Source organism: Suricata suricatta, chromosome 17, assembly GCF_006229205.1.
Source record: "Suricata suricatta isolate VVHF042 chromosome 17, meerkat_22Aug2017_6uvM2_HiC, whole genome shotgun sequence".
Taxonomy (NCBI): domain Eukaryota; kingdom Metazoa; phylum Chordata; class Mammalia; order Carnivora; family Herpestidae; genus Suricata; species Suricata suricatta.
The window spans coordinates 37,841,193-37,856,930 of record NC_043716.1 but is presented as its reverse complement, the minus strand read 5'-3'; the positions used below and the strand labels follow the sequence as shown (position 1 = coordinate 37,856,930).

Below are 15,738 nucleotides of genomic sequence, written 5' to 3'. Positions count from 1 at the left end.
GGAGGAGGGAGAGAGAGTTGGGGAGAGAGAGGGATGCAAAACTTGAGAGACTATTGAATGCTGAAAATGAACTGAGGGTTGAGGGGGAAGGGGGAGGGGTGAAAAGAGGTGGTGGTGATGGTGGAGGGCACTTGAGGGGAAGAGCACTGGGTGTTGTATGGAAAACAATTTGACAATAAAATATTATGGAGGAAAAAAAAAAGAGTCAGATGCTTAAGCAACTCAGCCACCCACATTCCCCAACTCAGGTTCTTTTTCATCCACTGATCTGGACATTTAGGTTGTTTCCACCTCTTGGCTATTTGAATAATGCCACAAGGAACATGGGGATGCTAACATCTCTTTGACAATTAGAAAGATTTTTGATGGCTTCTAATAGTCTTTTTCATATCAGAGGCGGGAAGACTGGGGCCCAGAGATAAAGGTGACTGGCCCATGACCAGTCCCTCTCAGTGAGAGAGTCCAGTGCTCGTTCTTCTACCTCTCCCTTCCCATATCTGGAGCAGACAGTGACGAACCAGGCCTGAGGGAAAACAACCCCGGACCAGTAGGCAGTGACCTTCTGTCCTATGACTGCTCTGCACTTGGACCCAGGGGTTATTCTGATCTAGTATCTTCAGTTTCTCTTATAATCCCTGATGTTACCTATTGCATCTCGTTTTCTGCATCTGTAAATAGGAAGTAACACCAGCAATAACATCCTCTAATTCCCTCTCTCTCGGATGTCTTTCATAAAAAGTCAATTAGATGCTATCGATAAAACCTTTATATTTTTCGAAACTAATGACTGTATGTGCTTCTTACCCATTCCCAAAATTTCCATGTATCAAACAGTGGAGAAAAGTGTCTTACTTATTGGCTGGGTAGGTCTTTCCTAATTCTGTCAGTTTTGATTTAAAATGAAAGTTCTAGGGGCACCTGGGTGGCTTAGTTGGTTAAGCATTCGACTTCAGCTCAGGTCATGATCTCAGAGCTCATGAGTTTGAGCCCTGGGTTGGGCTCTATGCAGACAGCTCAGAGCCTGGAACGTGCTTTGGATTCTGTGTCACCCGCTCTCTCTCTGTTCCTCCCCTGCTCATGCTCTGTCTCTCTGTCTCTCTCAAAAATAAAACATTAAAAAAAAAACTTTTGCTCTTAATGAAAGTTCTGATCACGCAAAGCATTTTAAAAGTAAATGCCCTCTCCAAACTGGAGGGAGGGAGAAAGAGATTAGAATGCAGGAGAAATTCAGGAAAGTGTCCCAGAAGAGAAGGGAAGAGTAGCATCCGTGCTAAAAAGAATTTCTAGGCTGAGGCAGCGTCCATGACACAATGCCATGGTTAGTATCAGGGCAAGCAAGCCTGGAATGCACTGTTTCAACACTGTAATCAGATGCCTTTATAGGAAATGAATTCTGTGACTGGTTGGCTAGTTGGAAGGATCTGGTGTGTTCATGAATGATTCACAAGCTTCATGGGAACAACCCACGTGCCCAGTTCAAATGGGAACAACCAACCCTACTTGGCAACATTAAAAGTGTTTAGTCAAATGATCATTTCAGGTTGAGCATTATATTTGGAGGGGTTTCTTAGATGATGCTTTTAAGCTCCAGGCCACGACTTATATGCACATAAGAAAATACGTAATATGCCAATGTTTCTAAATATTCCAGTTAAGGTGATACCAGTTTCTGAACATGCTCTCCTGCTGCTCTCACCCCTCCCCACTACTCCCCTCCACTCTCCTCCTCTCTCTCTTTCTCTCTCTTCTCTTATTTTTCTCTTCCTCCCTCCCTCTCTCCTCCCTCTCTGTCTTAAACAACATAAGAATCAAGATGTACATACTAGTACCTGAGATTAATGTTTATCTTACTATTTCTGAGAAAGAAGTTATATTTGTGGCTCCCTTCTTTGTGTCCTTCTATAAAAAGAAAAAAAAAATCAAAAAGGCCTTTAAGTCAGGGGCAAACCCCTCTGCTTTATAGCTCATTGCAGTGGCCCAGCGGATCCAGCAGATGCTTAAGAGTCATCCTGGAGAGGACTATACTTACCTAGTTGCTATCTATGGCTCTTAGACAAGCAACATAACTCTACTAAAGCAGAAGGCCCACAGAGACCACCCTTTGGGCTGAATTTCTACAAATCCACATAGAGCTTCCTATCCCCAACTTGTATGTAAGGATAGAAAGGTCTTCTCTCTGCACATAAGTTCATGTGCCACTGACCCATCAGAAGACAATAACTATGTCCTCCACCATCACTGCCACCATCCAAAGACCACCTCCCCTGATTCCCAACATAGCTCTTGTGCTGCAGAGACAAGTCTCACAGTGGAAGCTAAATAAAAATTATAGCCCATTTAAGAGAATTCTATAACTTGAGGGAGAAAAGGAGAGTAGGGTAAAAAATTCAGAACAAAGTGGCTCCTACTAAGGCATTAGAAAAAAGCTGGAAGAGAACACTGCCATTTCAGGTCAAGAAGCAGAATCACATGGTGGTTTAGAACAGATACCTGACGCCAGACCAGCTGGGTCTGATTCTCAGCCCCGCCACCTCCTGCGCGATCTTGGGCAAGTTACTTAACCTCCGTATCTCCACTTCCTTATCTTTAGATTGTGGCTACTAATAGCACCTACCTCTGGGGTTGAGATGATCGCACTAATGAATGCATGTAAAGCTCTCAGGCATGCCTGGCACCCAGCATGGTGAGTATGATTTCACTGTGCTGCTTTGAGACACTTCCGTTCAACTGGCAAAACCACCGCACTCGGGCCAATGAAATATTTCGCCAGAGCTGACAATGACATTGTCAAGCAAAGCCATCCTGACAACTTAAAAAACAAAGCACCATTTTAAGGATGGAAACTTTCTTTTTTTATTTCACTATTTATTTTTTAAGTAAAAATTGTAGGGGCACCTGGATGGCTCAGTTAAGTGTCTGACTTTGACTCAGGTCATGATCGCACGGTTCATGAGTTTGAGCCTCGCTCTGTCAGCACAGAGCCTGGAGCCTGCTTTGGATTCTCTGTCTCCCTCTTTCTCCACCCCTCCTCCACTCATGGTCTGTCTGTCTATCTCTCTTTCTCTCTCTCTCTCAAAAATAAATAAACATTAAAAATTTTTAAGTAAAAATTGTATCTATTTAAGACATTTTGATGCACATCTACATAGTGAAATGATTACCACTTCTATTTTCTGGAATGTTCTGGTACTCAGTTGGAAAAGATCTCCCCGTACTATATCAACCTTTGTACTCTGTGGCAGCCAACAGGAAGAAGGTGGCCCAGGAGGAGGAGAACAGTGTGAGGCCAGCCCTAGATGCAGGATCACTTTTGTGGAGATTGGAAATGACAGAGAGTCCACGCAGGACTGGGTGCCCTTCTCGGAGAACGGATCCTGTTGCCCTGGTCTCTGCCCGCCCCGATCTCCCTGGAGTCAGGCAATGGACTCCACAGAGAAAGCAGCCAGGGGCTCCAACAAAACCTGTCACAGTTAACCTAGAACAACCAACACGTAATCAAAGTGCTGAGATGCGTGCAAAAGCACAGCGCGTCCTACAGTCAACAAGAGAAAGAGTAATGCTTCCTCCAGCCAACTACAAATGATTGAATTTTATGCCTGACGTTGTGCTAAGTGCTTTACCTGAGCTACCTCACTCAGTCCTCACAGCAACCTTACAATGCTGCTATTATTCACACTTCGCAAACAAGTGAACCGAGGCTTACAGACGTTAACCAACTTGCTCAGCATCACGGGGACGTTATGCTTGGCGGACGTTATGCTTGGAACAGATTCATGTCTTCCACACTCCAAATGTCCTGGTTTAAAATCATTCAAACGTGACGATGTATCTGTAGCCCAATCAAAGGCACAAATAGTTAAAGAAGTGTTTGTCATGGAGTTGGGAAGAGGGTGGGCCCAAAAAGCAACTCCACAGAGTTTGCACCCAGCCCAGTCCAAGGAGTGGGGCTGCACGTGTGCACAGTAGCGCATGGGCAGTCGGGACCCGCTCCCCCGGCCTCATGCCTTAAGACCCCACGTTTCTCTCCCGGCTCCATTTTTTACTCACCAACCTCCATATCACAGTCTGGTTTCTCTGATACCCAGATATGACACAGAAGGTGCTCCAGTTTGAGATGGGAATTTCACACTTGCAGAAATGGACCACCTCCTGATGTTGAATTAATAAGTTTGCATTCCGGCTCATTCATCTGGCACCTAAGAATTAGGTTACTGTGAGTCGGCTCCTGAGAATCTCTTCGGTTCTGGTGCACTAATAAAATGGTGCTTCTGAACTCACCAGCCTGAGACGAAACTCAGACAAAGGGAGTGTCACCCCATGAAGCTCTCTGCCTCAGAGACCAGACAGCCCGACCAGATGGCACTCCCGTCTCCTCTCATTCTACACACAGCAGTTAGGGGGTTGAGTTCGTGTGAAGTTCCCTGTTTGAGGACTGGCATGGAATGGCTCGGCTCTACTGGACATAAAACCAAGAGGTCTTGATTTAGAGAAGCCTCAGGAAACCGCAGATCTCATTTCTAACCCTGTTCACAGGCGTGGTGTGCTCAAGGTTGAAACAATGGCTGCCAGCTATTCATGTTTCCGACACACGATCTGTAGCTTCAACATCAATCATGGGCTGCTGAAGTCACAGGGAACTTTCTGGTTGTGACCCTAAGATTAACAGGATATAGGGTGATAGGCTAGGATATCAAAAGTCCCCCCAGAATCCCTTTTAATATAGGCTACAAGTTATTCGGGTGCAGCAATCAGAAGTGAAATCAAATGTACTCGGTTTAGATTAGGCTTAGATTTAGGTTTAGTAAAAGGAGATGATGCTATGTTTGGCAAGTTCAGGGGAGGCACTGGGAGACACAGACAAAATAAGAAGGGAAGAAAGAGGAAAATCGGCATGCTTTGCGGTCACAGAGTGAGAGAAGCCAAGCAGGCATTCGCGGCTCCTCCAAACAAACAGAATGTTCAGTGGGAGCGGGTTGCAGGCACCGCGTCCAGCAGCCCAGCGATAGCACCACCCCTTCACATTAATGATATGAATCCTTTGCGGTAAACAGCAATTAGTGATACACAAACCTATGGTTGAGGTAGCTTTGTCTGAGAGAAGGTCCACACAGGAGTTCAGGAGCTATGGCAGGAGGAGGTGATCAGAGGGGAGACAGCCTTGGGTTGTAAATGAAAAACAGATATTCTGGAGCACCTGGGTGGCTCAGTCGGTTGAGTGTCCAACTTCGGCTCAGGTCAGGATCTCACGGTTTGTGGGTTCGGGCCCTGCATCAGGCTCTGTGCTGACATCTACTTCAGAGCCTGAAGCCTGTCTTCGGATTCTGTGTCTCCCTCTCTCTCTGACCCTCCCCTGCTAATGCTGTCTCTCTCTCTCTCTCAAAAAAAAAAAAAAAAAGGTAAAGCTATATTAATCTGCTATTCCTGCTGTAATGAATTAGCACAAATTGGCTGAAAACAACACAAATTTATTACCTCATTTCATAAGTCTGACACGGGCCCCACTGAGCTAAAACAAGCTGTTGGCAGAACCGTGTTCTTTCCTGGAGGCCCCAGAGGACAACCTGTTTCCTCGTCTCTTCTAGCCTCCCACGTTCCTTGGTGTGTGTCTCCCTGCTGCCTTCAAAGCCAGAAACCTCATCGCTCTGGCTCTGCCTTTACCACCCTCCTTCCCCGATGCTGACTCTTCCACTTGTAAGGACACAGCCCCACCTGAATATTTCAAGATAATTTCCTCGTTTTAAGGTCAGCTTATTAATAACCTTCCTTCTGTCTACTACATTACCTCCCCATTGCCACATACATAACATAGTCACAGGGTTCTAGGTATTAGGAGATGGATATGCTGGGGGAGGGCGTTATTCTGCCTGCCACAGTCTCCTGCATCTAAACCAGAGGGAAACCAGAGAGAGAGGGGTCTCGTGTATTACCTCCATAAAATGCCAAGAGCCAGAGTGGAGCTTGATGCTTACCGTAACAAAGTCCCAGGTGTTTAAATCCACCAACCAATCAGGCTTCCATATTGTGCTTCAAGCCTCAGGCCAACACAAATAATGTTAAGATAGTATATATTCAGGCTTATACCTTAACTAATAGTTTGAAGATGTAAACATGCTCTATAACCTTCCGGGGGTCACCTTTTTATAGCAACAATAACAACAATTAACATTTAACTGAGTACTTCCCAATGTGCCAAACAAAGTGTTCATATTCTCTATGTGCATTTCCTGCACACCCACTCATTTCTGAGGAACCTCAGGCAAGAGACATTCGTAACTTACCAGAGTGGGATGGCATGGATAGTTAGCGTCACAGCCAAGATTCAAACCCAGAACTGTGTGACTTCAGACACTGCACTTTTAACCATCATGCAAAACTGTCTCTTCTTTTTTATATTTTGCAAGAATTTATCTCCTAATCGACTGTTATGATTTCAGTATGAAAGAAAAAGGACAATGAGCTGGAATGATCCGGTCCCTCCGGCCAATCTGGCCACTCTCCCTGACCTCTCCTCTCACTCTAGGAGAGAGTGGGGCAAACAAAGAGGGAGAGAAAGGGTCATGCTCCAGGGGAGAAATGGGGAAGACAGCGGTGGAAGGAAAGAACGGGAGTGAGATCTAACAAAAGATGTTCGGGAATGGTTTTCACTTGCTCAAAAGAAATAGCACAAATTCAAGCCTCTTTGGGGAAGAACTATAAGATGGGCTCACTGTGCTTCGTGCTACCCTAAACCCCAGTTATCATAACACAATATAACATACAGAATGCTCTGGTAACTTCCTCAGAGTGGAAAGAATTTCTATCCTAAAATATAAATAACTTTAAACAGATAACATAATAGGAGTAAGAATAACAAATACCAAACAAAGAATTGGGATATAATTAATTGAAAAGTAAGAACTTATTTTTTTTATATTTTTAATGTTTATTCATTTTTGAGAGAGAGAGAGAAAGACAGAGTGTGAGTAGGGCAGGAGCAGAGAGAGAGGGAGACACAGAACCGGAAGCAGGCTCCAGGCTCTGAGCTGTCAGCGCAGAGCCCGATGTGGAGCTTGAACTCACAAGCTGTGAGATCATGACCTACACTAAAGTCAGACGTCTAACCGACTGAGCCACCCAGGTGCCCCTGAAAAGTAAGAATTTAAAAGATACCAAGGATATTGAAATAAATTTATAAGTTTAGAGCAGTCTAGAAAATATATATATAAAACTTCCCAGCAAACTGTAGCCAAGCCAGAGCATAGAGTGATGTTGGCTTGTTTTGTCTGATCAAAATAGACTATCCTAATACACACACACACACACACATACACACACATACACACACACATACACACACATACACACACACATACACACACATACACACACACATACACACACATACACACACACATACACACACATACACACACATACACACACACACACACACACACATACACACACACACACACACACACACACACACACACACACACACACACACACACACACACACACACACACACACATACACCCCACATGTATTTTAGTAACAACACCACTGAGCACATTTTATATGCAATGCATGAATTACCTACTTTAATTCCCACAATAACTCCTACCCATCACGGTGAGTATTAATCTCAGTTCACATTTGAGGAAATTGAGGCCTGATGGCTTGGGCAGCAGATGGCAGAACCAAAACCTGAACTTAAAGCTAGTAACTAGAACATTCATCAGCATAAATGTAGACTGACCTTTACATGGACTGTGTCTATAAAACGTCAACTCTTGCAATTAACGTTGATGTCTGAGTACATCAGGGGACAGAAGTATGCCTGGTAGGCTAGGCTTTTTTATGTAGCCCTTGTGACCTCTGACAACTTCATTGCTCTCCTCTGTCTCCAGACCTGTGGGATCACGGCTGCAGGGCAGACGAGTAGTGTTTACAATCATCCCCACCCTCTGCCTTCAACCATGCATTGAAGTTTACAGATTACAAAGCTCATATGTATATATTACATGGCAATTACATAGCTCATCTATGTAAACTACACAGATTGCATAATATGTGTGTGCATAGCATGCAGATTACATACTTTCCGAATGTATGCTGCATATAAATTACATAGTTCAAGTATGTATGTTACATAGAGATTATACAACTCATGTATGTACATTAATTCACTCCCAGCAACAGCCCTGTTAATTACAGGAAGATTGTTAGTCCCATTTTAATGATAAGAAAATTGAGACCAAGAGGTTAAGATTGCCCAGGGTGTTTAGCCCCCAAACCAAAGTCCCTTCCACTAATCAACACTGTAACAAAGATATAAGAAAAATAGAGCATCATCAGGATAATTTTTAACAGGGGCATGGAGTTCTCTGAAACTAGAAGCATAGAAAAAGCAATTGTTCCTAACCAAAAGAAAGGAGAGAGTGGGGAAAGAATAAATCCAGTTTTCCCAAATCAAAGGCCAAGCTGTGAATAGTAATAAGCAGAAAAATAGGTAAGGAGAACGTCACCCACAAATATAAAAGAGTAACCTAGAAATAAATATGCAAAGACACTAAATACACAGGAAGTCACAGTAAATACATGCATGAAATTTGAAGCCAGTGGTTAATTGGGATGGGCTCCAGGGCTCTGCTGCCACGACCCTGGACAACCTCAGGCAAGTCTATCTCCTTTGTGTGAATTCTTTCATCTATAAGGGAGAGTCCATCCAAGTAGTTACTTGTCCATAAAACAGGTTAAGAGCCTTGAAAAAAGAATCCTTTAGCCAACTATAGAATTAGTCTACTTCTTGTCTAAAAGCAGACTGATTAGAATAGATATCTAACATGTACAGTCGACGATAGCATACTCAACACTGCGCTTACAATATAAGCCTGTAGAAAAGATCAATAAAGTACATCCATACTGTGGATGCCATAACAATAATAAATTGAATTTTAGGACATCTTCTTTTTCTTTTTTTAGTGTTTATTTATTTTTGAGAGAGAGAGAGTGCAAGAGGGAAAGGGGCAGAGAGAGGGAGACAGAGGATATGAAGCAGGCTCCATGCTGACAGCAGAGAGCCCGATGTGAGGCTCAAACTCACGAGCTGTGAGATCATGACCTGAGCCAAAATCAGACGCTTAACCAACTGAGCCACCCAGGTGCCCGACATCTTTTTTTTTCATGGCAGAAAACCAATTAATGCTATACTACTCCTCAAATATCCTTGCATATTTCACCAATCGTTCTCCTACAGAAAGTGATCAGTGAACTGCCATCGTCTCTCTTCTGGATGAGTGCAGGAGCCTCCCAGCAGCCCCGCCACATGTTTCCTCGTGCTCTTGTGCATTTTCTGCAAGGCAGCCAGGGTTATCTTTTCAAAGCACAAATGTAATCATGGCACGGCACTCCCCTGATTAAAATCTTTCTGCAGAAAACCCTGATGTTTAAGATCAAAATACTCAGAAAGCCCAGGACTTGCCAGCACCTGTGTGTATCCCCAGCTTCATCCCATCATCCTGTTGCTGTTTTTCCCCATCACTTAGAGTAGGTATTCAACAGCTATTTGTTGAAAGAGTGGATGGATGAATGGATAAATGAATTAAAAAGTGAACATTACATTAAGTATTTTTTAATGTTTATTTGTTTTTAAGTGGGGGGGAGGGAGTACAAGCAGGGGAGGGGCAGAGAGAGACGGAGACACAGAATCTGAAGCACGTTCCGATGTGGGGCTCAAACCCATGAACTGTGAGAGCATGCCCTGAGCCGAAGTTGGCCACTTAATCGACTGAGCCACCCAGGCGCCCCACTATTTTTTTCATGGGAAGCAACATTTTGGTGAACCAACCAAATAAATGGTTGGATTTCAGGCACCAACAACTGTCAAGTGGAGAAGAATTCTGGAGGGCAAGGACCTTCCCACAGCCCTCCATACACCAACCTTGCTGCAACATGGACCACCCTGGACTCAAGGTACAAGCTACCAGGACAGACTTTGGCAAGCTGCGTGAGATGATGTCTCAGCAAACCAACACCACACTTCCTCGAAATGTCTCCTTAAATGGCAGAAGAAAGGAACACCCCATGAGCACTGAAGCTAAAATGCAAGTTAATTCAAGGATTATCCGTGACAGCAACCTTTGTATAAGGGATTTGTTGACCTATCATGTTGGTCAGATTAAGATGATAAAAAGGAGAAAAAAGAAGAGACGAAGCCATTTCAGTCTAGCGCTCCCCACCCACTACGTGGATCTGTTTGGCTTCTGGAGCCTCCAATGAACAAAATTACCTCAACAGAGCTGGAGGCACACCAAAGGCTGTGAAAAGGACTTGGGGATCATTCTAAAGCCAGGCGTAACCCAGATTGCCTTGGCACTCCTCTCAAAGAAGCTGTCTGGCTGGAACATCTCTTCCCTTCTCAGAAAGGTTTGGTGGCCACTGGGAGAGGAAATTGGGAAGGGGGGTCCTCCTGTTTTGAAGGTGATGGTGATGATATAGGGGACTCGCCTCCCATGGTCATGGGATAGGCCAACCCATTCTCCCCAAGCTCCACAACGAGGCACTCAGTGACAAATGTGTCACTCAGATGAGGATGACTTCATTGCTACCAGGTGAAAAGATCCTGACAACCAGGAACATGTGGCTTTCTCTGGTGGTGATATTGCTAACCTACCACAGCTCCCTGAGATCTGGCAACTTTGAGGTCAAGGTACAAATGGGCAAATAAAGATCAGTCACTGCTCCAAAGCACCCCAGAACAGACCCTGACCTAACAGGTTGGGTCACTGGCAGAGTACTGGCTTCCCAAAACAAAACAAAACCCCCAGATCCACGAAGGATGCTTGAGGCAGGAACTGGGTCTTACCAGTCTAGTCCAGAGCACCTCTAAAGTAAACTCTCAATAAAATAAATAATTAAGTGAATTAAATTAGAGGATCTTAACCCTAATTATTTGTGGCTATGGAGTTTAACCAGCAGTGGAATTAGCGACAAAATACATCATTTAAGGAAAGGAGAAAAAAGGAACAGAAACATTTTAACCATAGCTGGTTATTTGTAAATGAACATGTGCACAAATCAACATCCCACAACTGCAAAATTTTCAGTGAATCTGAAACATCATCTTTATGGTTTTAAAGAATAATAATAAAATAGGGTACCTGGGTGGCTCAGCCGGTTGAGCATCTGACTTCAGCTGAGGTCATGATCTCATGGTTTGTGGGTTTGAGCCCTGTATCAGGCTGTCTGCTTGTTGGCACAGAACCCACTTCTGATCCTCTGTACCCCCTCCCATCCCTCCCCCATTCTCGTGCACACACACACACACACTCTCTCAAAAAGAAATAAGCATTAAAAAATTAAAAATAACAATAAAGAAGATAAGGAGCTATACAACAATATCATGGAATCCTTCTGTTGGTCTTAGCTCTGACATTAACTGGCCATAGACTTTTGTCCAAAGTACTTCCTGTCTTTAGTTTCCTGTCTATAAAGTGATAGGTATGAGACAGGTGATAAATACAGTTTTGAAGTCCACTATTGCATTCCTATAAAATGAAAATCCTACACATCTTACTCGTACTTAAAGGCCAGAAAAAGAATGAATCTTCAGAGTTTGACACCATTGGACTCAAACTTTTTCTATTCATATGATCCTTTGACAAGTTAATGAAAGCTAACTTCCTCTCAGAAGAGTGAACATATAAACATGAAGAGACAATTTTGTGCCATTTCAGAGATTTTACTGACTTCCTGAAGCCTGTCCACTGAGTTCCAAGTGAAAAACTCTCTGTCTGAAATGAGGCATGGTCTCGTTTTTTCACTTGGGGAAATGTTCACCTGGAATACAGAAGCTACAAGAGCTTAAGTGTCAATGGTCAAACAAGGCCAATAGAGAACATTCTTTACAGCGTGAACAACAGGAAGAACACAACACTCCCTAGGAAGTATTGTTGCCAAAACTGTTAGACAGAAATCTAATAAAGTCTTCAGATCCAACTACTAGCTTACAAGGAATACAGGGGTCAGGGAAACATGTAAAAAAATTCCATAGGGATGCAATCAGCAAAACCTAGAATTGGGGAAACTCTACAGGATTTGTCCTTCCTTGGCAGCCATTCTTTCTGACGCCATGACCTGGGACCTTTTGTTTCCTCTCTACCACAAGAGTTCCTTAAGTAGCCACTCGATGGGACAGCTCATGTGTTTTAACCACACCTGGCCACCATCTTCTTCCTTTTCCTTCTCATTAGTCTGTTCCACCCAATACACTCCTGCTCTATCTTCTTCCCAAGACCAAGGTTAACAAACATTTATGGAGGGCCTGCCACAGCCCTCTATAAACTGGAAACAGTATTCACGACTTAAAGGTGAGTTGGCCAGGGCCTGGGCCTTTAAGCCCTTACAATTAAGTGCTGGGGTAACCAGGCAGTTGCTTAATGCACAGTATATACATTCCCCATTCTCACTCTTTCTCTCAAAAATAAATAAACATTAAAAAAAAGAAGGCAATTGAGCCTTTATCCCTTGAGTTCTTTAAAAAATAGTTTAAAAATAAGTGCAGTGATTTGCAGTTGACATATCTAAAAGCAAAACAAACAAACAAACAAAAACAACCTATCCTTGCCCTTCTTTCCAGCTCTGTGATTCCACAAGTTTACAGGACATTTTACTCTCCTTAAAAATTGTAAAATTAAAAGAATATGATGAATGTCTACAAATCCTATAGAAGACATGTAACTAAAGTGAATCCATTTCAGCTTCTTACTCAGTAACTAATTTTTTTAATGTTTCCTAATTTATTTTTCAGAGAGAGAGTGTCAGCAGGGGAGGGTCAGAGAGAGAAGGAGACACAGAATCCTAAGATAGGCTCCAGGCTCTGAGCTGTCAGCACAGAGCCCGATGAGGGGCTCAAACCCACAAACCGTGAGATCACGACCTGAGCTGAAGCCGGACACTCAACCAACTGAGTCACCCAGGGGCTCCACGGTAACCAAATTTTTTAAAGTAAATTCTTCTACAATAGAATAAACTGTTTGAGCTCATTTTTCTAAAATTATTCTAGCCATCCTACGTCTACCAATATACACAGATAGAGAGCATCTGAAATATATTCACCAATTTACCAGTGGCTGCCTATGTGGTAGAATTAGGCGGTTTTCAAAAATCTTTTTTCTTATACTGTCCTGTATTACTTGAGAATTTTTTATAATAAGCATGTATCATTTTTACCAAACAAGCAACCCACCAATAAAAAAAAAATCCACCATTTATTTTAAAATCCAGTGGAGTGCCACAGATTGGGAGCTACAGGGAAAATCTTCACATGATGGTTCTAGAAGAGATGACTTCTCTCCAGTCTTCTCAAATGGCACCATCAATTTTTCCCTACCCTGGTTCTGCTACATCAACAGTATTTTGCTGGAGGTTAACTCCTATAAACCCCAACTCCCACATGCTGGTGTAAGATGACGCATAGGCCAAATCCACGGGGCTAATAGGTCACTGCCACTTCAGACATGCCTGCAAAGCACGGAGAAATGATCATTCCCATTGCCAACCACTGAAGGGGAGTTTCAGGAGGTGGCACACAGCCTGCCTCTTGCACAACCTACAGATGGATGTTCTCATCTGTGAGGCTGGATCCATGTGAACACAATCCAGAGCTGACCTGAGCCTTGAGTCAAAGAAAAAGATCAGGCACCATCCAGGTCCTTCAGAACACTGCTTGCCACCACACATCAAAACAAGTCCCTCATTTGCTCTATTTTTATCTCGTCTCCCTTAAAAATTTTTTTTAATGTTTATTTATTTTTGATAGAGACAGAAACAGAGCAGGAGCAGGGGAGAGGCAGACACAGAACCCGAAGCAGGCTCCAGGCTCTGAGCTATCAGCACAGAGCCTGATGCGGGGCTTGAACCACAAACCTCAATATCATGACCTGAGCCAAAGTCAGATGCTTAACTGACTGAGCCATCTAGGCACCCCTGTCTTGTCTCCCTTTTGTCTCTTTCTTTTATTCAGAGATGTAAGTGATCATAGAACTCTTTAAAAGGGCACTCTCTCTAAGAACCCCCAAAACTTTCCTTTAGTCTTTTTTTTTAATGTTTATTTATTTTGAGAAAGAAAGGGAGAGAGAGTGTGAGCGGGGGAGAGGCAGAGACAAAGAGGGAGACACAGAATCCGAAGCAGGCTCCAGGCTCTGAGCTGTCAGTAGACAGTCTGACACGGGGCTAGAACCCACAGACTGTGAGATTATGACCTGAACCAAAGTAGGATGCTTAACCAACTGAGCCACCTAGGTGCCCCTTTCCTTTGGTCTTGGAAATTCCAAAGGAAGCAAAGCTGGTGTGCTTTAGGTAATTTTATTAGTTTTTAGGAATGAGGTTGCTTTTATGGCTGGCTGGTCCACCTCTAGAAGAGGCTTCTTCCTACTATCTGGTTTGAAAACTCACACTCCCAAAGAGGGCAGGAGGTGATGACATCAGAGGACCAGACTTAAAATCCTGACTCTAAAGAGTTCATTACTGAGCTAACACACATTTATGAAATGCCTAGAAGCCAGACTCCGGCACTTGAAAGATGTAAGACATAATCCAGCTTTCAAGAAGCCTGCAGCCCCAGAGGAGTGCAGAGCTACCTGATGAGTGAGGAACAGGGGTGGAGTCAGGGAGGTGCCTGGGCCCAGCAAGGGGCCCCCAGCTTCGATAGTGAGGCGGGATCCTAAACTGTCTGTCCCTGTGGAAAATCTTAGGACCCAGCAGAGGTGGTTTCTTCATGGATGGGGCATCCAACTCGTGCAGGAAAATTCAGAAAAAGACTGTGGAAGGAAATAACCCTCGAACTACATCTGGAAGTCAGGGGAGCAGTTATGGGCAGTAAGGCAGTGGGTATCCAAGCACAGACCAAGGCAGTGAACCCACAAATTCGTGTGCGCGTGCAATACATTGCACATAGATATCAGCTCTCAATCAATCACCTCCATGAGCCCCGGATTCTTAATCTGTAAAATGGGGACAATAACCCTTGCATGGCTATATCCAGAGCCGTTGTGCACATTAAACAAACACCACTGAAGGGCTGTGTGAACTGGGAAGTCCCATTATCAACACGATGGAAGAGAAGCTTTACAGGACTCTGTCAAGATTCAACTCAAGGATGACACTGCTGTGTGGTGGAAACAATCCCACCCTGGCTTTGCCACGAACCCACGGTCCTCTGCCACACTCCGCCCTCAGATTTTTTCATCTGCAAAATCAGTGGTTTGGGTGGAACCACACTAAAGTCCCTTCCAATGTTGCCATTTTATTTCAAAGTCTCCTTTCAATCTAATTGCCAGTCACTAACACGTGGCTCCCCGCCCCCAGACTATTTATTTTTTCATTCTTAACCTTTACCTTGGCAGATGAAGCATAAGATTCATCAAGCACGTCAGACAACCCAAGGCATAGTTCCTGTCTTCCTCCATCCCCACGGGAGGTCGCAGGCACATGGAACCCAGGCTCAGCCCGGACAGGGCTGCTGGCCAGTTCACAAAGGCTGCGCTCCCCCGGGGGCCAAGGAAGTCTGGTGCAGGCCCAGTTGTTTGGATTTGAGGTGTGCTGGGGATGAAAGGCACCCTGCAAGTAGAAGGCTCGGTCATTCATTCATTAATTATAATTGACGGTTTGTTCTTAGGAATGATCCTTTGAAATTACTTTCCATCAAACAGCGACTGCCACAAAGGCATCAGATATTCAGAACATTCTCCATTTCC

General features: G+C 43.9%; 1 long non-coding RNA gene across 1 annotated transcript in view; it reads right to left on the bottom strand.

Annotated features, from left to right (window-relative positions):
* Positions 1-15,738, bottom strand: part of LOC115282602 — a 69,178-nt gene that overhangs the window by 7,206 nt on the left and 46,234 nt on the right. The window lies entirely within an intron of this gene.